Source organism: Drosophila montana, unplaced genomic scaffold (genome assembly GCF_035044405.1).
Source record: "Drosophila montana isolate Dmon_TW-CO22-7 unplaced genomic scaffold, ASM3504440v1 contig_2844_1, whole genome shotgun sequence".
In the NCBI taxonomy this organism is placed as follows: Eukaryota; Metazoa; Arthropoda; class Insecta; order Diptera; family Drosophilidae; genus Drosophila; species Drosophila montana.
In genome coordinates this window covers 108863-132758 of record NW_026997717.1, presented here as the reverse complement: position 1 = coordinate 132758, position 23896 = coordinate 108863, and the positions used below count along the sequence as shown (strand labels likewise).

The following is a 23896-nucleotide window of genomic DNA, read 5'->3' as shown; positions in this document are numbered from 1 at the left end:
TTGAAGCAAATCGGACACAGCTTAAAACTTCGCCCAAAAAATCTTTAAATCGCATTCCCTCCGAAGTAGTTGGAATTCTGCGAAAAGTGTGAATCCCATGAATTTTCTTATAGATCTCTGGAAATGAATTTGAGCGCGAAACGTCACCCAGCAAATCTTTGACCTCCATTTCCACCAAGGTTGAATGGATTTTCCTAAAAGTGTGAAACACCCCTCAAATGAATTTGAACAAAGATCTTTGAAAATAAGTTTGAGGCCGACCGGATGGTAAACAACAAAGTTACATACAAACGTTTAAAATTTCAGCTTCCTAGCTGTTACGGTTTGGGCTGTGCGTTGATCACCAATCAGTCAGTCATTCAGTCAGTCAGTCAGTCAGGACAAACAGTTATATATATAGAGATTAATATTAATAAAACTTAGATAATAAATATATTTTATATATACGCTATATGTCTATGCATAAGTATTAAATTTGCTCCGAAGATTACATTCAGCCTTAAGGTAAACAACCCTGTTTATTTGCTACGGTGAAAACTTCCGCATAAATAATTTTAAATAGCTTCTACATTAAGCGATGGAATTCACAAGGATTTGCTCAATCTCACGTAGCCACAAATCCTTTCTTCTGCTCACTAATTAAGAGTAATTTTTTTTATTTAATGGTCCCAGCTTCGTTGGTGTTAATTACAGGAGGACTAAGACTGGCCATCATTGGGACTATTTGCAGAAATGCAACAAAATGAAAACGAAGGGAAGAAACTAAGTAAATTCACGCTTTTGGAACAATATGCAAGCTGGGCTCATAACGTCCTCTGAGAACACAGATTGAATTTCATTGGAACGTAAAACTTAAATAAACATATATAATTGATATACAGAAACGAAATGAACTGCGACAATTGGTTTTAATATAATTAGCGCTTTTAAATTCTTCGCTCCTTTGGCCAACGGCTGTTGCCTCCTAATACCTATTCCACTATTCCCTTTTTCAGGAAAATTGATGGCAGTCGGTAACAACATTTGTCAGGAAGTGCGTTAAATTTTATAGAAATTTACGTTAATGAAAATTCCATAATTCGAGCAGTTTCAATTATCAATAATTGCCCCGCGGTTTGGCATCTTGTTTTCTTAATAGTTTCGATCGGCGTATACGTGATTCTGGTTTATATCACAAACGGTATCTGCTGCTATAATAATAATAATAATTAATGTTTCTCTCTGGGATATTTGTGCATGTATTTGTAGCCGGGTTTTTTCGTGAGCGTGAAAACGCTTCTAGAAATCCGGCAATGTTCACACGCATACAAATGCAATGTCCATGTTAGCCATAGATACATTTACACTAACAATAAGTGCACTTGTCCTTGTCGGCCCTTGCTTGAATTTTGTAAGTGTTGTTGGTCTTATCGCTTTATGAACAGATCTAGTTTAGAAAACTGATGATTTAAACATTTAATATATCTATGGTACGCATAGTCGAATTTATGAGATCACTTGCACCAGGTGCTGCTATTTGGACAATTTCAAATTCCACAACAAAATTAGAATGCAAATATCTTGTGGTTATTATGCACTGAAAAATGAATTTGCACTTGAATGGATATTTTGTATTCAGCGCAGTTAAGTGACCCATTCACTCAATCAACTGAACAAGGATCCAGGTTCAAGTTCTGCTTTAGAATAAGCATCTAGATTTCTTTTGGCCGTAGGCCATGGTAACTGGCCATCGCGATTTGAATCAATTTCGTCAATAGCCTTTTAACCTAATAGTATCTTAGATTTAAACAATATAGAACCTTTTACTTTCTCATAAACTATTTGCAAGCAGGTATCAATGTTTACAGCTGCTGCGCAATGTGGAAACTGCAAACCAGCTTAAGCAAACCAGCTGCAAATAAGAATATTGATAAATGGTTTTGCCAAAAAATACGGGTTTTGGAAATTTGAAAGTTTGAATGCTTTTACCTGAAATGATCATTAATTTGACCTGTGACAGCTCTGCATAGAGAAGAGATATTTGCCGGAAGTTGAAATGTTTGGGTTTATCTAAGGTGTTATTCTTAACCGCAATCAGCGCATATTTTGAGCCAAGTGACAAGCAATATACGATTCTTGTGCGGCAGGTATTGCGGTTGGGTTATCGGGTACTAAAACCATTCTTATTTTCAATCTGCTCAGGTGACAGGACGAAATCCGTGCAAAGAAGCCAAAAACCTTTTTTTTCAAGCAAACATTCTTGCAAAAATATTAAGACATCTAAGAGCTGCTCTCTCCACACGACGTTGAAAACAAAAAGTTTTTAAAAGTGTAAAGATAACAGAAAATGAAGCAAGGGAAACTGTCTTGGTGATCTTTTAATTCTCTGCAAGATTTTTCTCCATAAGAATTTAGTTAAAGACAATACTTGTAAATTTCAACATGCTAATTTTGTGTTAAACAAAAATATGTTGATATACTAATTTAAGCTGCAAAACCCACTTTTAACAAGTCCACAAATATTTTATTTTCATTCATACCAAATATTTATTTATAGCAAAATTTAAAAAAAACGTATTATTGCAATATTACGTAAGCAGTAATATTCTTTAATGGTTAGGGTACGGTATACACAAAAGAGGCGTGTGACTTCTTTTTGCACAGAGAACGGCTACAGAGTGCCAAGTGCACCAAAGGCACTTTGCTGTTTTGGGGTCGTCTGGCCCTCGACCCCAGCAAGTCCTTCTGCTTACCTTCGACGTCTTTCGAGACGCCTTCAACTTGGCTGGTTGTTTGAGGGATAAGCCGTAAAAGAAGGGGCCCAAAGGTTTTGGGTTTGTTGCAAAAAAATTCACGCGTTTTAAAAATTTTTCAACAAATTCAGAAGCCTTAGCGTCAGTATGTGTGGGAGTATTAATGTGTGTGTGTGACTGATATTAAGAGCAAAATGCGTTAATCATGAGTAAAATTAAGTTACCCAACGCAATTTAATTTGCGTTAATCGAGCTCTCGCCGATAATTAAAACAGATGATGCTGGCTCTTATCCTAGCTCTCTTACCTCCGATTTTATGACCAGCAGAAACTTTTGTGTCACCAAACAATGGCAACAAAACAGCGGCCAACAAGCATTGAAGGATATGTGCTTAATTCAGACTGATAGCCGCACGTATCCCACGGAAATAAAATAAGAAATTAGCAACTTTCCCTTTTCCAATATTTCAAATGTGAGCTTTTCGACTGGAGCTAAATGTAGTGAGGAATTGCCAGGACGAAGATAAAACTACCAGGTATTATTTACATTATATTCCAGAAATACATATTTTCAAATAGAATTTGTGTTAGAATATATTTGATACTCTACGAATGGTACGAATATGTTAAATATATTCTATATATAAGATAGTTTGACATTATATAATCCATGTGTAGATCCTTGTCACAATGTTTATCTCTCAGGGCAAAAACAGTATCGCCTTGCAAAAATAATAAATATTCTATTCACTATATCCAGATTCCACTGCAAAATATGTTTCCATCGCCTATCTATAGCAAGGTAGAAATTGATCCTATAGCATTTGCGATCGATTTGTTATCACAGATAGTTGGATGGACAGATGAACTGGTCATGAATATGTAGAGTTCCTAGATGACGCCATCTGCTGGTTCATTATATCCTTTATACCCACTTATATGGTACAGGGTATTAATGATAACATTGCTATTGGCAGTACGTGAAATTGTTAAAGTTATTCTAAGCATTCGGCGAGGTCCTTCTTGCGTATAAAACATTCAGGTTGAACTACTTAGTCTAAATAATAATATTTTGGCAACTTATACTAATTTTTCAGAAAAAAATATATTGTTTTTGATTATCTTGACTGCTTAGTACAATCTTTATCCCCGACGGTAGTCAACTCAATTTTTGATATGGGGTCGGCACTATGTGAAATTTGACGTTAACTGGCTTATGTTATTTACATTGCTCTGCAGAATTTTAGTGTCAACGATTTTGAGTGCAGCTTCCGCTGCCAAAGGCAGTTTATTTATTCAATTTGCTGAAACCACGCGCTTCCACCTGTCCCCCTTTAGGAGTACCTTCTGTAGGAATCCGCAATTTAGTTTACAATGTTTCTTTATGGGAGATTTTGTTATTGCCTTCGTACAGAGCGGCGTCTGATGGTGATGAATTTTTAGACTGCCAACTTAACAAGTTCAAAGAGCAGGTCTACAAATACAGTCACACACTAACATACACGCATATGAACATGAATATATGCTCTCCTCATTACTCTGCGCTTTACAGACTAAGCACACATATTATTTACACTTTTGAACGCGCAACGTTGTGTTTGCCATGCATTTGCGCCTCGCATTTTATGAATTAATTTTCGTTCACTTACGCCTGATGTGATGCCGAGAGTATGACGCAATCAACAGTTAAACTACCATCACACTTTGCCCATACCCCAAAATTGTGCTACCAGATAGGCAATGTTGCGGCAGTCAACCTCAAAGATAGATTAGCTGCGGCATGATAAAAATTAAATGGGGTTGTTGAGATATGTGAGTAGAATAGTTTAGGTCGCAATTGCCGAGCATGGAAAAAATATTTTGAAAATATATAAAAAGACTTTCAGACCGCTTTTCGTATACCATCGAATTCAATGTGCGTGAACCGAAGAAAAATCAGTAACTGGGAAATTCCTCCTAAGTCCTAATTTTCAGGCTTCGTTTACACATTAACGTATATACAGCTCCTCGTATAATTTTTATTATATTTTCCCATAACCGGACAACACTCGTTAGCCAAACTTTCTGCCCGGTTGGGCAACTCGGTATAGGCATATAATAAAATATAAATTTTAAATAAATAAATATACTAAAAAATTAGAATAGATTGTTTTTATCTACTAACAGACAACGCTCGTTAACCAAACTTTCTGCCCGGTTGTGGCAACTCGGTATAGGCATAAATTAAAATATAAATGTTAAATAAATAAATATACTAAAAAATTAGCATAGATTTATTTTATCTACTAACAGTTAGATGTACACGATCGCTTCAAATTTACATTTTCAAAATTATATCAAAATTATAAGCTAATAGCTTTTGTTTTTTTCTCGTAGTTGAATAATCAAAGCGTAGAACTTTTGAGACACGTTTTATTACATTTGTAGATTACAAGTGTAGCCAGCAAGCAAAATACGAAAAGCGAAGAAGTCAAAAAACGAATGTTGATTGCCTGTTTTACTTTTGAATGTATTTCTTAATCTTTTGCTATTTTTACTTTATTTGTATTATTATGTACATTGTATACGTGGCGTATGATGAACTCATATATTGATTGAGTGGTATTTGTTGTCACCCCAATGCTCTGATTCCAGTCACAGTGGTATTCTCGCTCCATGTTGTTTATTTAGTGTTTATTGGGTGTTGATATGCAAAGCTTATACGCATGCACACACACACACATACTGTTGTACAAGGAGACATTTGAGCCAATTACCAGCATCCGCAAAGGTCGTGTTGGTAACCAGCTGACTTTGATTCAGGTCACTGTGATATCACAGATTTTGGCAATTTTTTTATCTCGCAAAGGATGCTTTTGATTCAAAGCAAGTACAATTTATAGCAAAAACATTTTTAGTAAACGTTTTAAATTTATTCTTATTTGGTTCCTTAAATTAGGCAAAAAATAAGCATTATGATGTGCGGTATCTGTTGTTGTTGTTGGTATCTACGTAAAACATAGATAGAGGACTTAGTAGCGGTTCAATTCCTTGGGTAGTGGATCAAGTCCATAAAAGCTCACAATATAATGTTGACGAAATTTGCGCCATTAAGGTCATCACGGTAACTTCAATATTTCCTTTTGGTGATTACACGAGCCTCACCTCACGCGCAGTACCGCCGTTTCCGTTTCCGGTTGTCGCTGCGTCACACAGCACAGATACTCATGCAGAGAGAACAGGAGACACTTACCTTAAAAGTGAAAACAGCTCATTATTCAAGGTTAATTCAAGCAAATTCTTTGACTGAACACAAAGTGGAACCTGGGACAGTGTTTTTAACTTATGTTCTTTTTTCTAGCTGGAAAGGGGATTTATCTTGTTAGGTTTGAAGTTAAGGCGTGCTTCACATATTGGTCTGTTTAGTGTTTTGGTTTTTTGCTTTGTTTCCCAGTTTTAATTGTTTTTTGTGGCGAGACATTTTGTTGTTAGGCGGCAACCTTTTTGTGGCATGTCTTTATCATTTGAATCACAGTGAAACATGGAGGTGCTCTTGTTGTTATGCCTGCTCTTCGCCAGTTTTCTCCTTGTTTGATTAGTTATTATGTGTAAAATATTGTTATTTATTATGATTCATTGTGCACGGTTTATGGCTGCCAAGTACTGAGGATCAGCATCGTTCGTTGAAAATGTATTATCTTCAACTCTTGTCGATCTCCAGGTTAGGTAATATTTTCTTTTCGCTTTATTCTAATACGTTAAATATGTGCCCCAAGAGTCTGCAACATATTTTTCTAGTTATTTTTATAAAAAAACTTATCAAATTTAAAGATTCTCGAGGTACAATATATTTATACCCATAACCACTAACCATACAATATGTAGATGCTTAATATGTTAGAATAATCGAAACATGAATTTGGAATTCGAGTGATTCCCATAAGTGTTTGCGACCTTTTAGTTTTGCCCAAAGAGAGTAATAGCCTTTCTCCACTAGGCTTAAGAAATGTCACATTTTGAAGTTTCACATATTGGTGCTCCACCGCTTATTAAAATAAACAGCTGATCGAGTTGCCTTAATTTACACAAGCGCCGCAAAGATTTCCTTCCAAAAGTCAAATAATACGGCCCCAAAGTAGGGGATCGATTTAATGGACTCTTTGCGGGATTTGGCCAACTTTAAATGTTAAAAACTGTGGGGATTATTAAAATTTAAAATTATAATTTAAAGTTACCGCTTGCCTTCGTTGCAATATCAGCTGTTTATGGTAATGAACACATTCACATTTTTCAGAAATCGATAGAAAACTCGATAAATCATCGCACAAAACACGAACTGTTCGGGGCAAATTTACACATTTTCAAAAATGTAACATTTTCAGAAATGTGTAACCCAAAATCATAAAAAGAAGGGTGCGCGACAACCGCTGGCCAAAAATGATATTTTCGTTTGCGCCCATGATCTGCCCAATCACACACATTTGTGTCTGTGTGTGTGTGTGTGTAGAGCTCGAAATTCAGAAATCCCAAAATATTGTCATATTTGCATCGGACAGGCAGGCAGTAAGCCAAAGCAGTTTCTTGTAGAGTGAGCGAGTAAAAAGACAGCGTTGCCGTTCCACGACACAGGGCATATGTATTTTTACTCTCTTGCTCTGAGAGCATGCGGGCATGTCTCGAACCCGAACAAAAACGAAGGCGAGTTTGGACCAGCCGCAAAAATAACGAATGTCACCATCAAAAGTACGGTTTGTCCGGTCTATATGTTATTTGGTTAGTGGTACTGCGTAGAAGCGTCGAAAAGTAGCGCGATCAGTTGCGAGTTCGCCAAGGGAACTTTTTTTTTTAATTTACTTTTATTACATAAGCAAACGTGCGTGTAACGCGAGCTGCATTTGGGGTTGGAATAAGAGGGTTCAGAGTATCCCCTAGTCGGGAGCTCCCGACTAGAACCTCTTACTTGTTTATTTTATTTTAAGCAAAATAGGTTCCCACAGTAAACAAGAAAACTCGAATATAAAATTGTTAAAAAATAATGAAGCCGATTGTATAAGCTAAAATTTAATAGAGTTGCTCAACACTTATTGATATCTACTAATTGTATCGAGTATTATTATCGAGGCTTTTGGATCAAAAGCTCTTTTTCGAAACAGTTCACGAGCGATAGCAAGGTTGCAAACTCAATTGAGTATTACTCAATGAAAAATTGCAAGCACAACACCAGGCTGTCTACAGCCACTTCTGCCGTTGCCCAAAAATCAAATACAACTTCAGAACATTTCCCATATGAACCAACAACCAACCATAATCAAAACAAACGACTCGACAATGAAAAAAGCACACCCCAAATTCTGTCCCTGCTATCCCTTTTTGGTTTGAAGCTACAGCCTATGATCTACGCTTCTACACTCTTCTAACTCATTGTTGTGGCTTCGAAGCACTGCTATGCCTTTAATTCGCAAAGTCATGTCTTCTTCTTCTCCACTCGCTTTCAACTTGCAAGCAGCCAGGCAGATTTTATAATTTTTCATTTTTCGATCAGCAAGGCACCCTTTCTCAAAATAGGGTATTTTAACTATTCATAAGTTCTGTAACTAAATAACCTTCTCATATACACATTTTTATCTAATCTCTGAGAAATATATAATTTCGTATTTAGTGTGCAACTATTAGTACAATCAATAATAATTGTTTTCTCTAAACATTCTATACCATTTCTATAAATAAGGGTATCAATGCCTCGACACGCCAAATAGTTGTTGGCATGTGTGTCTCATCTCACACACATTGGCAAAAAATATGCATGTGTGTGTTTTCCAAGCCAAGGGAAGCATATGAATTTGAGAAGATTGCAACTTTCTGTTGCGCATGTGACGTCACAGCTTAAGGCTTTTTGTGTGCGATCGTCGTGTACAATAAAGTAATACATTATTTAATACATGCATTATTATAAAAGACCCTAATAATATATTACTTTAATTATTTGCCCGTCCGACCAGCTTGCCCCTTTTCACAGCCAATTTTGTCAGTGACGCTATAAGAGCCTACAGCTAAGAAGAAGGGTGTTAGTAGAGAAAATAATGTTCTTAAGTAAAAATTAAATATAATCTTAAATTACTATATTATTTAAGAAAATACACCACATAGAAAAAAGTAAAGAAAGAAGTTATGATTAAAGTAAAGAAATTTATACTAGATATATAGAGTGTTAAGTAGATAGGATAAAGAGATAGTGATAGGAAATCACTGACCCATTGGGGGAAAAGACATACCCTGTCCGGCAAGCTATGTATGCCCGTGCTCATAGCTGGGAATGGTCAGTGAGTTCCCGTAGTTATCCTGAAAGCAACGATTTAATAAGGGGTAGAGGAAATTCGGTGGAGAAAACGTGATACAAAGTATTGTAATTTTAACGTAGTACACGAAAAGAATTGTGCATAGCGTAATCTATTGTGTAGGTGTGAAGTGCGATAATTCCCGGTAGGTCTGGACGGAATAGAGAATTAAAGACGCCCTAACAGAAAAGGGGAATCTATGTCGCCAACAATCAACCTATGTATGAAGACAACACCGAAGATTGTCGTACGGTTGGTTAACGACGGAAGATTAAGAAGAAGCAGCCTGCTGGAGTAGGATGGCAGCCGAAGATTGGGATCCCTATTTAAACCTCGTAAGGCAAAAAACAGAAATTGCTTCTGAACAGATTCAATACTATACTGGCTATTGCGGTTATACTTATACTGCGGAGACCAAATGCAAGAGCAGTATTCAAGGATGGGGCTAAACTAATCCGACCATCTATAAATGGATCCAAGTACACCTTTTGCAGATTGAAGCTGAGTTTAGTATCAAAATGAACGCCTAGATCCTTAACTGTTAGTATACGTTGCAATGGAGTATTGTCAATTGTATAACTAACAAGATAGGGTGTAGTACGATTAAAGGTCATAAACATACGATGCAATTGATTGACCGAACCCCAAAGTTGCATCGCGTTAAAATTATCTTGTAGACGAGAATGGTGTAGGAGATTAGTGTATGATAGAATAAGTTTCACATCGTCTGTATACATAAGTACCCGGGCATGTAATATAACCGAGGGGAGATCATATATAAAAAGAGTAAAGAGTAAAGGACCATGATGACTACCATGAGGAGTACCAGAAGTAACCTGAACCTGTTTAGAGGTAGTCTGCCTCAGCATTACTCTTTGGAGGGAATCCTAATCGGTCAAGCTTAAGAAGTAAAATATCATGGTGCACAGAGTCAAACGCCTTACTGAACTCAGTGTAAATGACGTTAGTTTGCATTTTAGTAAGAAAAGCATAATTTACCAAGGAAGGACCCATTCTTTACGAATCTATGTTGAACAGGGGAGACAATTGATTTGCAGAAATGCTGCAAGTTCAAAGTGATTAGTTTTTCAAGATATTTGGGGATATCGGACAGTTTTGTAATTTTGTATATCAGACATTCCACCTTTCTTGTGGAGAGGAATGATATAAGATTATTTCCAAAGAGATGGAAAGACAGCAGTTTAAAGGGATAGATTGAAAAGCTTAAGCAATGGACGAAGAAGGGAAGAACTACACTCCGTGAGTAGACAACACGGAATATTTTCAGGCCCAGGAGAGTAAGAAGATTTTTAAGAATTTATAGCAGAAAGGAGAGAGGATTGGGAAATAATAGGAGCTGGTATAGAGCCGGATGAAGTAATATTGTAATGGTAAGAATTATTATTAGGACAGACTTAAGAGTAGGTTGATTGGAAAAAATTAGCAAAGAGGTAAGCAGAATCGGAATCATTTGCTAGCTTTATCCATCCCGAGAGAAAAAAAAGATTTCAGACTTAAAGATTTACGCTTCAAGTTTACAAAATTGTAAAACTGTTTTGGATTTTGAGCAAATTGCCTTTTGCAACGAGTTATATAATTCTCATAGCATTCAGAATTCAGAAAAAATAAGTTCGACTTGTCTATGGAATATTTAGCCAAGTCAGTACTCTAACCAGACTTATTAAACTTTAAAATATTTCGATTTTATATTTTTTAAGTTTGATAGTCTGCGAGTAAATAAGGGTGGCTTTGAAGAAGCGGTCTAAGGGATTGAATTGTGAATACAAACATCTAAGATAGAGTTCAGGGTGTTAAAAAAAATTAATAGCAGTATTTATGTCAACCGACTCATACAAAAAACCGAAAGCAACTGCGGGGCTTATTGGTAGCTGATGAATGAGAATTCAGAGGATTGCAATTGAACATTGCAACCTCTTATTTAGAATGATATACGTCCTCTGGAAGAGACAAAGGAGGGGACCTGGACACGTTAGCAGTAAGGTAATCGTTAACAAATACAAGGTCAAGTGTTCTATTCAAATGATTAGAAATTGAATTGATTTGAAATTAGGAAAAGTCTAGTACATATAAGTCAATATCACGCACGTGTGAAGAAACTTCTTTAATATAAGTAATATGTTGAATATAAATTTTATTTAGGAAGAAAGAGGAGCATAGGAGCATGTATTATATACATATATCACATATAGAAGAAGTCACCTTAACTGAGACATTCTCAGCGTCAGTAGGCGTAGTAAAAAAGAATGGTTCTGACTGGCTTTAACGACAATTAAAACAAAATAGGAAATGGCTGAGTCAAACCATGTCAATCAAGCCATGAAAAGATTTTTTATCTTAGAAATGAGGCCTCTGACCTTCTGATAATGAATAGACACAAGGTCGAAATACGAAGCTAGTTTTTTGCGGAAGTAACGGTACCTTTTATCGAAGGGACCGGAGGGTCACGGGAAAAGGATGGATGAGCAATATATATGCTCACTAATACAGGCATATGCTAGCTACTCACTCTCCCCTCTCTTTGTAGCTATTAACCAATAACAGCATAAGAATATATGTAGGCTAAGTGAACAATTAAGAATAAGAATGAATGCATTGAGAATATACAAGTCAAACTGCACTGACGTGCAAACGGGTCGAACTCTTTTACTTCAGTAACATATTAAACATATTACAAGTGATGTAATAATTTAAACATATTACAGCTGATCAAGAATATATATACATATACTTTATCTGGTCGGAGATGCTTCCTTCTGCCTGTTACATACATTTGCACAAATACAATATACCCTGTTTACCCATCTTTAATGGGTTCAGGTTCTGTTGAGCAATTTTGGTATATAATAAAGCTAGAGTCACCAAACTTGACATGTAGCTTCTTGAAAAGTGAATATATATCAAGTATCTTTCATTTTATACCTATCGCCACCTCCCCGCTACCACAATAAAGCTATAAATCAAGTAAAAACATCAATTTATGTTTCCCACAAATATAAGCCTCAATTTAAATGCAGTTGATAATACACGAATCTTCACTGCACTGTTTTCTGAGCTGCTATTTTAATTCGTTTTTTTCTGATGAATATCAATTATTGGCTTGGCTATTGAGTAGAGGCGGCGGTAAGTAGTACGGTCAGTTGCGAGTTCGAACCCTGCCAAGGAAACTTTCTTTTTGTACCCTGAACCCATTAAGAATGGGTAAACAGGGTATATTGTTTTTGTGCAAATGTATGTAACAGGCAGAAGGAAGCATCTCCGACCCCATAAAGTGTATGAATTCTTGATCAGCAACAATAGCCGAGTCGATCTAGCCATGCCCGTCTGTCTGTCTGTCAGTCTGTCCGTCCGACCGTATGTATGGACGCAAGGATATCAGAACCTATAAGAGCTAGAGACTTGAAATTTTAGCTGTATGTCCTCCTAATGCCCGCGCAGATCGAGTTTAATTCCGATACTTGATAAACAACGTTTCCAAGAAATCGATAAAAATCGATATCGAAATCCTGTTTTTTGAGCAATTTTGGTAAATAATAAGAGAAATAATTGAGTCACCATACTTGACATGTTGCTTCTAGAACCGTATATATGTATATATCAAGTATCTTGCATTTTATACCTATCGCCACCTCCCCGCTACCACAGCAAAGCTATAAATCATGTTAGTAAGCCAACTTGTACTGCCTATCTAATTAAGCCACAATTTAAGTGCAATTGTCATTTTGAGAATACACGAATATTTTATAGTACGATAAGATCTACTACTGAAAATTGCATTAAGATCGGTTAAGAAACACGAAAGAAAATGTGTTTTGGCCTGCAAACACGTGCAGCAGCAAGCGCAAATTCCAAGAACTTCTGTATACATGTACACACACACATTCATGCGTGTCTGCTTTGAATTCTATCAACATCATTGCAATTGCGATTGTATTGTTTTCTGTGCTGCTATTTCAATTCGCTTTTTTTTCATTAAGGCTTAATTATTGGTGTGGCTATTGAGTAATGGCGTGCTACACACGTCTACCTACTGTGATGCTCGCTCCAAAAGTGCCGGCACGTTCGCAAGCGAGCCATGCGCTTGCCTCGGCCGATCAACTTCGCCGCGAGCTTTCGCCACTTCGCATCGGAACTTTCGCTCTTCGCCGCCGAATTTAAGCTGCGCTCTCGAGACGGTGTTGAGTAACCGATCGGCAACGCACGGTTGCTCCGGCGGCCGGCGGTTAAATTCAAACTTATATTATTAGCTATGCCCTTAACTATGCACTTGTTTTGTTAATACGCATGATATAAACTTAACGGCTCCTTGCCTTTAGTTTGATTCTCTCTTATTCTAATAATTCTTACAATTAACAAAGCTTATAAAACTGCTGGCTCCTTGCCTCTTACTTAACTAAGATCTTATTTTAATACTTATAAACTAACAAAATAAATTCGATTATGACAACATAACGGCTCCTTTCCGTGGATCCAGAACTGAGGGGTGGCTGACTCAACTAGCCGCCTCACACGCCCCCCTTACTTCGAGCAGTTGACGGTCACGTCACCTCACGTGACGCTGTACAGCAGTCTCCTTCCGTCATGCGGAACCGGGTTCGACGGCATCGTACTCGGCGGATCCTGGCTTCTCCCTCGATAAGGTCCACCATGTGCGCTGATAGGGACGTCCCTTGGGGAATCACCTTCCATCCCCAGGGAGTGAAATCTGTAACTGGGTGCTCAACCGGTTTCTGGAGTGTCTCAGTTGGCGTGGGGCCCCTCGGCGCAGCCTCGGGTCCAGTTGTGAGTGGACCTGCCTCCGAGCTCAGGCCCGCTTCTTCGTCGAGCACCGTCTCCAGGCTGGTGTCCCACCCGTCGATCCCATCGAACAGGTCCTCGCTGTCCCCCCACAGCTCGCTATCGGTGGGGGTCGCGGTGGCACCAGTGGGTGAAGCGGTGATCATTCCCCTTGGCTTGGTGGTCAGAGCCGGGAGTGTTTTTTCTGCGTCCTCGGACCACGCCTCTTCCGTTTCCGCCCGGCGAACGGCATCGGATGCCTCCGTGCGTGCAACGGGCACTAACGGCGGCATCTCGTCTTCCCGGCCGATCCAGGTCTCCTCCATTTCCTTCCGGCATGTAATGCCGGGTGCCTCCGTGCGTTTTATGGGCACCAGAGGAGGCATCGTGTCCTCAGCTTGGGCCCGCTGGTCCTCCATGACCATCTGACAGACGGTCAGAGGCTCGGAATACCCACCTATGGGAAGGACCCTCTTGGCGCTCGCGGGGCGAATGCGGCACGCGTAGCTGCGGCTTCACCGATGTCTCGGGTCGTTAACGAGGCTTCTTGGGCACCGGCATCAGCGTACCCTCGACGCTGGGCTACCGTTGACCTCCGCTTCGACGGCGCTTGCCTCGGGTGGCCGGTGGTCGACGGTGGCGGCTCCGGCGACGTTTTCCGCCATGACCTTCTCCCGTGCTCGCTCCTCCACGTTTTGGACGGCCGGAACGGGGTTCACTTCCCTCTTCCTGGATCTTCGTTAGATATCGCAGGGTTATCCGCGGAAACTGACTGCTCGGGTCTACCTCCAGCCGGTGTGTCGCGAGGCGGCGGCGGAATAGCGGCTCTTCAGGCTCGTCCTCCGACACTGGCTCGTATGTTGCCTTAGGCTTCGCCGCCGGCTGGTCTCTGTCCTCGCCGGTGTCCGGGCTGCGGCGGAGCTTGTCGCCTTCCGTGCCGATTATCGATGTGCCGCGTGTTGCCTTTGCTGGTGACGACTTGGCTATAGGGACCGACGAGGAACTTTCCGTTTTTGCCGACTCCATCGTCGAAGATTCAGACATTGCTGGCGTGTGTTCGCCCGTCTCGAGCGGCCGATGTTCCTCCTCGTCCGCAGGGTCGTTCGTCTCGTCTGTTACTGTTGGGGCTGTCTTTTCAGGCGACATTGACGACGGTAATGCCAGCGGGGGACGGGGGCTTTTCCGCGTACGGTGGCGCATTCCGCGCAAATAGGGCCTCGACGACCTTGGTCGTCACCTTGATGGACATCAGCATGTCCATTCCGTCCAAACGTTCCGCGACATTGGCCCGCCGGGAATACACTGTATGACGGAAGTGGCGCGGCGGCTCCTCCTGCTGTCTTTCTCTGTAAAACTCGCGACCCTGGCGAGGGTCGCGCTGGCGGCCTCCGGCGCCGGGTCTGGGGAAAGGCTCCGCATCCCCGCTTCTGGCGTCCTCGTCTGACGAAATTGAAATGGTTTCGGGGTCCATCTGTGAATTTAGCTTATACGGTAACTTATCCATTACTTAATTGTTAATATTCTATCCTCACAGTGCGGCTCACATTCTACTAAGCCTATTCTGATTATGCTACTCTTAACTTAACTGTTAATCTACTCTTAACTTTAGTATAGTGGTAACGTCGGGCGACGGGTGCCGCTCTCACTCTTCGCCTACTCGTGGGCGTCCATAGGTCTTGCTGCGTCCTCTTCGTCTCTTGGTAGAACGGCTTCAGCTGCGAAATATTGGCCATCCTCGCCTTCCGTTCGCCTGGCCTCACTAGGCGCACAAGGTTAGGTGACACGAACTTGTTGACCCGGTAGGGGCCATCGAATTTGGGTGCCAATTTCGCAGCGAAGCCCTCAGCGGCGTTAGACAGCTGGTGCTGTCGTAGTAGGACCATCGAGTCCAACGAAGGCCGCCACTCTCGTCTCCGCAAGTTGTAATGTCGGCCCTGGTCTTTTGATGCACGCTGGAGATTACTGTGGACGATATCAAAAATTTCTTTTAACCTATCCGCCTTCGTCCGAGAGTCGAACGCACTAGTTGCGGACCCCAGAGTAACCTGATCGTACAGGGCTGCGGGCAGCCGCGGCTCCCTCCCTTGCATCAGGAAAGCGGGAGTCCCGTCGAGTCCGCCACACTTGTGCTGAACGCTAGCGATATTTCCGGCAAGAGCTCGCCCCACGAATTCTGATGGCCTTCGATAAATTGCGCTATCATGGCCTTCACGGTCCTGTTGGTCCTCTCGGAAGGATTCTCTTCTGGACAGTACGGGGCGGTATACTGGACCTCTACTCCCAGCGACTCCAGAAAAGCCTTGAAGCTCCGGCTTGTAAATTGTACCCCGCTGTCGCATACGAACTTTTTGGGCACCCCGAACCTACTCAAAATCCTCTCTCGAAACGCTGTCTGCAAATGCGCCGCCATGGCTCTCCTGAGAGGGTCCAGTTCCACCCATTTCGAAAAAGCATCATGGAACACCAGTAGCATTGTGTTGCCATGTTTCGACCATTTTCGCCCCTTCTGTAAGAGCGCCGTCAGCGGCTGTACATGAGCCGCAAAGTTGGGAACGAAACGCCTGTACCATGACGCCATCCTAAGACACTGCCGCAACTCCTTACAATTAGTCGGGGCCCTCAGGTTACGTATCGCCACCACTTTCTCCGGATCGGTACGTATCCCTTCTCCACAAATAACATGCCACAGATAGACCAACCTTTCTCTGAAGAAGCTGCACTTCTTCCTATTCAGCCTGAGATTGGCCGCCCTCAGCCGGCGGAATACCTCTCTCAAATTCTCTACGTGTTGCTCATTTGTCGCCCCTATCGCCACGATATCGTCTAGGTAGGCGAAAGCATTTGGCTCCTTCTCCGGCCCTATTACCATGTCCAAGGCTCGCTGAAAGGTCGCACACGCCGAATGTAGACCAAATGGCATCACCCGCCATTGGAAAAGACCTCTCTCGGGGACTGTGAATTCCGTGCATTCCCGGCTATCGGCTGCCATCGGTATATGCCACTACCCGTGTTTCAAATCCAGAATGGAGATGAACCGAGCGTGACGCAACCGTTCCAAGGCACGGGATAAGCATCCGGAATGGAATGCGCATTGAGTTGTCGGTAGTCGATGCACATGCGCCACACGCCAGTCTTCTTCTTGACTAAGACGATTAGGGCGCTGTGTGGACTACGCGACGGCTCGATGGCACCTGCTTGGATCAGCTCATCCTTCCGTTTGTCAATCACCCTCTGCATGGCCGGATTCTTCGGGTAATACCTCTGCTTTAGCGGCTTGTCATCCTTCAGCCAGATCCCGTGCTCCGCGAAATGAGAGACTCCCTGAAGCTCCTCGAAGAGTGCCAGTTCTGACTCCAGGAACTCCCTCAATTCCGGATCCAGATCCGCTGGCCACTCTGCCTTTTCGACGTTGGACTCCCCTTGCGTCTCGCCTCCTCCAGGTATCACGTCGACTTCAGATGAAACTTCATTCTTGCTGCACTCGGGCAGCTATTCTCGATCCCCTGCGTCCGCGTGGACCCTTAGCATGGCTCCTGATCCCTCTGTTCTCTGGCACATGTCTGCCGTGCCGCCTCCATGACCGGCGTAGACCTGCCTGTGCAGCTCTACACGCCGCCTCTTGGGCTCCTCAAACTCTCCGCCCAATCCCGACTGAGGCTTCTCTCTCGCTTCCTCTTTCTTGGCCTTTTCCATCGGTTGCCGAGCAGGTGCTATCTTTTCCTGACCTGGGAGGCCTTACTTCGGTTCCCTCTTGGTATCCTTTCCGCTGGTTGCGGAGCAGGCTCTTCCGCTTCCTGACACGTGAGACCCTCTTTCGGCTTTTCCCTTGTTTCAGATTCCGTGATCGGTGTCGTAACCGTCTCTAGGGCCAGTTCCACCTTGCCGCAGCGTATGGTAGTGCCCATTGCACCCAAGAAATCCATTCCCAGGATAACGTAGTCTAACATCGAGGGCATGATGACCATCAACATGCTAATCACCTTCCCCGCTAGGCCGACGTCCCACCACAATGTACGCAGTCTTCACTCATGAAGCCACCTTCCACCTTCAGTGGGTGTCCTATTATCGGGTCCCTTGTGTATCGGCGCCGACCCGCTCCTGGCCGGGGCTCCTGGTGGTGGTCATGTCGCCCAGATCTACGCCATCCGCCAGGCAATTTCCAAGGCCCTAGTTGCGTTCTATCAGAAATACGTCGATGAGGCATCCAAGAAGGAGATCAAAGACTTTCTGGTCCAGTAAGACAGAACCCTGCTGGTTGGCGACCCACGTCGCTGCGAGCCCAAGAAGTTCGGTGGTCCCGGTGCCCGTGCTCGTTACCAGAAGTCGTACCATTAAGCTTTCTGCTGATTTTCAATTTGGATTAGATATTTTGTTCAACTTGAAAACATTTGCGCGTTTCCTCTTCAATGTTAGAAGCATGTGAATAAACGGAATAATTAACTTATAAATCCTGGCTACTCCTACCTCGGTTCCCGCATACCCAGCAGAACAAGACGGGTGGGTTGGGACATTCCCTGACAAAGTGCCCCTCCTGTGCGCACCTACGACACGCTCGCCGCGGATCATACCCATTTCCGGCCTCTTGGCTCATCATCTGATGGGCAACTTCCTCAGGGGCCGTGGCTGGCGGGGTGGAGACCCGTTTATCCACACCGGCCGCTCCGGATCCGATGGGAGTAGACCGAAATGGGTTAAGGTGTCGCTCCGGGGGCTGTGCTACTCGAACTCGTGGCTACTTGACTCCCTGATCTATTTCCTGAGTATTCTACCCTCTGCCTTATGACTGTCTCATACTCCACAGCCAGCTGGGTCAGCTGGGACAGGGTGGAGAAATCTTGACGTCGCAGAAAATCTCATTGTCCTGGGCATACGATCGAGGGCAATGCCATATGTGATGGCCCGCTCCTCTAGGTCCTCCAAGAACCCAAGGGGGTCGGAGCGGCCATCATACCTCATGCCCCACTTCCTAACTTGTTCCGGGACGTTTACGTGCGGCCTGCCATCCGACTGAGTATTTGGCAGGATGGGGAACACAACTCGGCGACACAATCTCCGCGTCGATCGCTGTTGTTCGGCGGGTGCTCTCTCTTCTAACTTCATGAGCGTCCGCTACACCCGTGACGGCTAAGCTAGGAGTCGGAAGCTCGTACAGTTGTGAGCTCCTCAGATCGGGCTCCGATTTCTGACGTGGCCGTCCGCCAACGTCGGATAAGACGCCCCAGGATGGCGGCTCCAACGTTTTGGCATACTGAGACTCTAACTCGGCAGGCCGAGCCCAAATTTCGACGCCGTCGTCGACTGCGCCTCGCGTTTGTGCACACGAGTGCAAGCGTGGTCTCGATGTCGCCCGGCTGGCGCGCGCGCTGTACCTTTTTGGCCGCCCGTTATCTTTCCGTTGTCTGCCTTTTGTGCTCGATTTGCACATATTTTGTCGCCTAAATCTTGCAGGTGCTCATTTTATTGTCCGACACCGGGTATGAAAATGCCCTTGTTAGGGTATGCCTGACTACCTAATACCCTAGATTTGCAATTTCACCCATGTGTGACGCCTTATTTTTCCCTACTCCTCTGCTAGGGTACATACTCTCTAGGATATGCCCGACTAAAAATACCCTACATGCAACTTCCCTATTTTTTTTTGAAAACACCTATTTGGGCATACTTGCGGGGCTTTAATCCGCAAACATGATACGCCCCCCTAAACGCCTCCTAGGTCCCTGCTCGGGCGCCACTTGTAAGGAAGCTACTGGCCGGGGTACAATTCTCAGTCTTACCAGGACCAGCATTCTACGAGACATTTGTTAGTATGCTGGGATGGAGGGTCTAGAAGGGGGAGGAGGTGCTTCAAACAAACTATGACTCCTACTACTTTCATAGGATAGGGAAGGAGATGCATACACACGTCCGGGATTTCTCACGCGGTCAGCAGACTAAGCCTCAACTCACACACACACACGACCGGGATTGCTCACGCGATCGGCGGGCTAAGCCCTGATTCACACATGCACGGCCGGGTTGGTTATGAGAAGAGGTTATGCTGAATACTGGTTAACTTCGGGGTCCGAAGTTAGTATTAATCGAAAACAAACGAATTAACCGACTTTCCTTGCTAATTTCATTTTTTCATATTCACTAATTGTTTACTATCTTACACAATTTCCCTAAGTTAAAGCCCTGTCGCACTGTTCGGAGCCCTAGCGCTCCGCTGCGCACACTTTCGCCTCTGCCTTCTGTTCCACACCTCCACTTACTTTAATGCTCGCTCAAAAGTGCCGGCACGCTAGCAAGCGAGCCATGTGCTTGCCTCGTCCGCTCAACTTCGCCGTGTGCTTTCGCAACTTCGCCTCGGAACTTTCGCTCTTCGCCGACGAATTGAAGCTGCGCTCTCGAGACGGTGTTGAGTAACCGATCGGCAACGCACAGTTGCTCCGGCGGCCGGCGGTTAAATTTAAACTTATATTATTAGCTATGCCCTTAACTATGCACTTGTTCTGTTAATACGCATGATATAAACTTAACGGCTCCTTGCCTTTAGTTTGATTCTCTCTTATTCTAATAATTCTTACAATTAACAAAGCCTATAAAACTGCTGGCTCCTTGCCTCTTACTTAACTAAGATCTTATTTTAATACTTATAAACTAACAAAATAGATTCGATTATGACAACATAACGGCTCCTTTCCGTGAATCCAGAACTGTGGGGTGGCTGACTCAAATAACCGCCTCACAAATTATAATATTTATTTGTTAGTTCTCACAATATTAATTGAAAAATAATATACAATTTTTAACAGCTACGTTTATTCTTAATAATCTCTATAAATAAAACTGTTTGTTCTGACTGACTGACTGACTGATTGACTGACTGACTGACTGACTGACTGACTGACTGATTGGTGATCAACGCACAGCCCAAACCGTAAGAGCTAGGAAGCTGAAATTTTCACTGTAGTTACCTTATGTGATGAAGGTGCACGTTAAGACGGGGTTTTGGGAAATTCCACCCGCAAGTGTGGAAAAATCGCGAAAAACGTTTGTATGTAACTTTTTTGTTTACCATCCGATCAGCCCCAAACTTATTCTCAAAGATCTTTGTTCAAATTCATTTGAGGGGTGTTTCGCACTTTTCGGAAAACCCACTCCCTCCTTGGTGGAAATGGAGGTCAAAGATTTGGTGGGTGACGTTTCGCGCTCAAATTCATTTCCAGAGATCTATTAGAAAAATCATTTGAGACGTGTTTCTCACTTTTCGCAGAATTCAAACTTCTTCGGGGAGAATGCGATTTAAAGATTTTTTGGGCGGCGTTTTAAATTGTGTCCGATTTGCTTCAAACTTATTTTTAAAGCTCTTTATAAGAACTTAATAAGTACGTATTTCAGCGATTTGGAAAATTCCACCCGCAACAGTGGTAAATTGGCGGAAAAAGGTTGTATGAACGTTTTTTGTTTACCATCCGATCGGTCCCAAATTCATATTTAAAGATCTATGTTTAAATTCATTTAAGGGGTGTTTCACACTTTTTGAAAAATCCATTCCTCCTTGGTGGAAATGGAGGTCAAAGATTTGGTGGGTGACGTTTCGCACTCAAATTCATTTCCAGAGATCTATTAGAAAAATCATTTGAGACGTTTTTCACACTTTTCGCAGAATTCAAACTTCTTCGTGGGGAATGCGATTTAAAGATTTTTTGTGCGAAGTTTTAAGTTGAGTCCGATTTGCTTCAAACTTATTTTAAAAGCTCTCAATAAGAACTTAATGAATACGTATTTCGACGATTTGGAAAATTCCACCCGCAACAGTGGTAAATTGGCGGAAAACGGTTGTATGAAAGTTTTTTGTTTACCATCCGATCGGCCCCAAACTAATTTTCAAAGATCTATATTCAAATTCATTTGTTTGTTTTGAGTTACCTGATTTGATTTTATTTGATTTTATAACATACGTGCCACGGGCAAGGCCGGGTTATACCCGCTAGTCTTTTTATAAATAGTACCTTCCTTTTTATTGCGTTTTAATACCCTGAACCCATTGAAATTGGGTAAAACGGGTATAATGTACTTGTGCAAATGTATGTTATGTCGGGAGCTCCCGACTCGAACCTCTTACTTGTTACTTACACAAACGAGCGCGTAGCTCGAGCTGCATTTGGTGTTGGAAGAAGAGGGTTCAGGGTATCCTCTAGTTGGGAGCTCCCGACTAGAACCTCTTACTTTTTTTATTTTGTTTTTGTATTCATATTTTTAACACAATTTAAATATAAGTATTAATGTTTAATATATTATTTTAACATAAATATAATACAATAGTAACGAAATTTGTTATTTAATAAAGTTTATTAGGTTTTTAGGGAAAATTGTAAGCTATTCCAAATTGTTCTGTTTGCTTTCTTTTGAACAGAGTACCCTGCCTCTTAAAAGAAGGATGCGCCAAAGGATAAAACCGCAAATGACGATCTATCTAAAAACAAAACAAGTATTCTAATTTAAGAAAATGAGAATGTACCCGGACAGATAAAACGAAATGCCGCCTTATGGCGAGTTTGGTCCGCGAAGGACCGATTCTATGTGTTTCAATACGAGTGGATTAATTCCAATGATCCGTCAAATCGCTGTGATAGAGATGGCCCAAGCAGGGTATGCTCAGACCATGGACCAACCAATTGATTGCCTGCGAAGATTGTGATTGATTTCCATTTGTCAAGGAAAAAAAACAAGCCAGCGATGCTTTTGTATTAAATAAATTGGTCACTTTGACAGCTACTGACGGGTGTTTTGTGGGTATGTGGGTGTGCGTGTGTGTGTCCTGACAGCCTGTACTGAATTATATTCCTATTTCGACTTCGCTGCCGGGAATGTACATTGAATTTAATTAATTCTGATAATTGTTGTAACAAATAAGCACGCAATATATACACTTACACACAGTGACTGGTATGCGCTCACACACATTGTATTGCAAATAATTTCACCGCACTTTTACCTCCAAAAGTACTATATGCTATGATAATATTATTTGTTGGCAGCCAAAGTGGACAATGACAGTTGTAGAATTTCTCGATTTGGAGGTGTGTCGCTCTTCGCCTGCTGTCTGTGTGTCTGCGGGAACAGTAAGCGAGCGGCTTGTATAGCTGTTCTTCCATTGCATTTATTTTATGTTTATACACATATATATAAATTGTGATCCTAAGGATTATTTATTGCTAATTATATTAAAAGCGATGTTATTGCATTCAAGTTCTTTCTTGTACCCTGCTCTAATTGAATTATAAAATTCATAAATTTTTTTTAATAAATACGACGAGTTTGAGTCAATATATTGTCTAGCCAAAAAGAATACATTAGCTATTTATAGCTTTACTCTTTTCCTTTCATTCAATGAATATTTGCAGACTAGTTTTACTTAGCATCTCACAGAGAATTTGAATTTGCATTATATTTCTTAGTCGGGAATTTTCGCGTAGAGTTCTCTTATTTAGTTTTCGTATTTTGTCATGCATTGTGGTCGCACTATTTATATGTGACATGTGTCTTTTTATACCCTGAACCCATTAAAAGTAGGTAAAAAGGCTATAATGTATTTGTACAAATGTATGTAACAGGCAGAAGAAAGCACCTCCGACCGCATAAAGTATATATATTCTTGATCAGCATCAACAGCCGAGTCGATCTAGCCATGTTCGTCCGTCTGTCTGTCCGTATGTATGAACGCAAGGATCTCAGTACATATAAGAGCTGGAGACTTGAAATTTTGGCTGTAGGTCCTCCTAGTGCCCGCGCAGATCGAGTTTGATTCCAATATTCGATAACTTACCCCGTTTCCAAGTGATCGATAAGAATCGATATCGAAATCCTGTTTTATGAGCAATTTCGGCAATTATATGAGCTGGAGTCACCAAACTTGACATGTAGCTTCTAGGATAGTATATATGTATCAAGTATCTTACATTTTATACCTATCACCTGTCGGAAGAAGAGGGTTCAAGGTATCTCCTAGTCTGGAGCTCCCGACTAGAACCTCTTACTTGTTAACTATTTATTTGATTGAATTAAATGGATT

The 23896-nt window shown here is 42.0% G+C and overlaps 1 long non-coding RNA gene and 1 pseudogene across 1 annotated transcript; both read left to right on the top strand.

The window, feature by feature from the left end:
* The first annotated feature begins 5608 nt into the window (after positions 1–5608).
* Positions 5609–22599, top strand: LOC135430053 (uncharacterized). Its single transcript, XR_010436527.1, has 2 exons — positions 5609–5834; positions 22238–22599. It is a non-coding gene; the product is annotated as an uncharacterized LOC135430053 (long non-coding RNA).
* Positions 17797–18224, top strand: LOC135430050 (small ribosomal subunit protein uS9-like; annotated as a pseudogene).
* Positions 22600–23896: the final 1297 nt, after the last annotated feature.